Below are 732 nucleotides of genomic sequence, written 5' to 3'. Positions count from 1 at the left end.
TTCTTTTTTTAAGAGGTGGTTTTGGTTGAAATGGTTCATATATCAGATAAAAAACAAAAAAACAAAAACAGAGATAAAAAGATTAAAAAAACAACAACAACCCAATTACCCGTTATTTATATATTCAGTGATACATGTTCTCAGCATGAAGATTTGTAATGGAGCTCAGATATGAGCATGAGGAATTATTATTATTTTAACAGAGATAAACAGTGAATGGAGTCTCTGACTCTAAATATTTTGAATATTTGATTAGTTAAATATTCTTATATATGTAAATCAAGTAACTTTTAATTTAATTTACAAAGTCTGTAAGTTATATAAGCTCTGTCTGAAATTGTCTTCTAAAATTAGTATTTTTCTCAGGCTCCTATGTTTATGTTCAGTTATTTCAATTTAATGGCAATGAAAAAAACCTACCTACAGGAGCCTGAGAAAGATGCTCATTTTAGAAGAAAATTTCAAATGGCACTTTTGTATCTGAACTATATATAGGACAGTATAGCAGTGACAGGGGGAAAGGTCCACGAGCTGGGATTTGAACTCGGGACATCCAGAGCGCAACAGCACTACATGTTGGCGCACTGCCCACAAGGCTGTCAGTGCCTTGGAACAACTAATAAATAATAAAAAATACATTTCAAATAAATAATTAAAATATTTCATTTAAATTTAAATATTTGAAGTAATTAAGTCATATTAAAAATCCCTCTCTCTATAATATATCTAATT

Source organism: Barbus barbus, assembly GCF_936440315.1.
Source record: "Barbus barbus genome assembly, chromosome: 33".
Taxonomy (NCBI): Eukaryota; Metazoa; Chordata; class Actinopteri; order Cypriniformes; family Cyprinidae; genus Barbus; species Barbus barbus.
The sequence above is the reverse complement of the archived record's forward strand: the minus strand, read 5'-3'. Positions refer to the sequence as shown.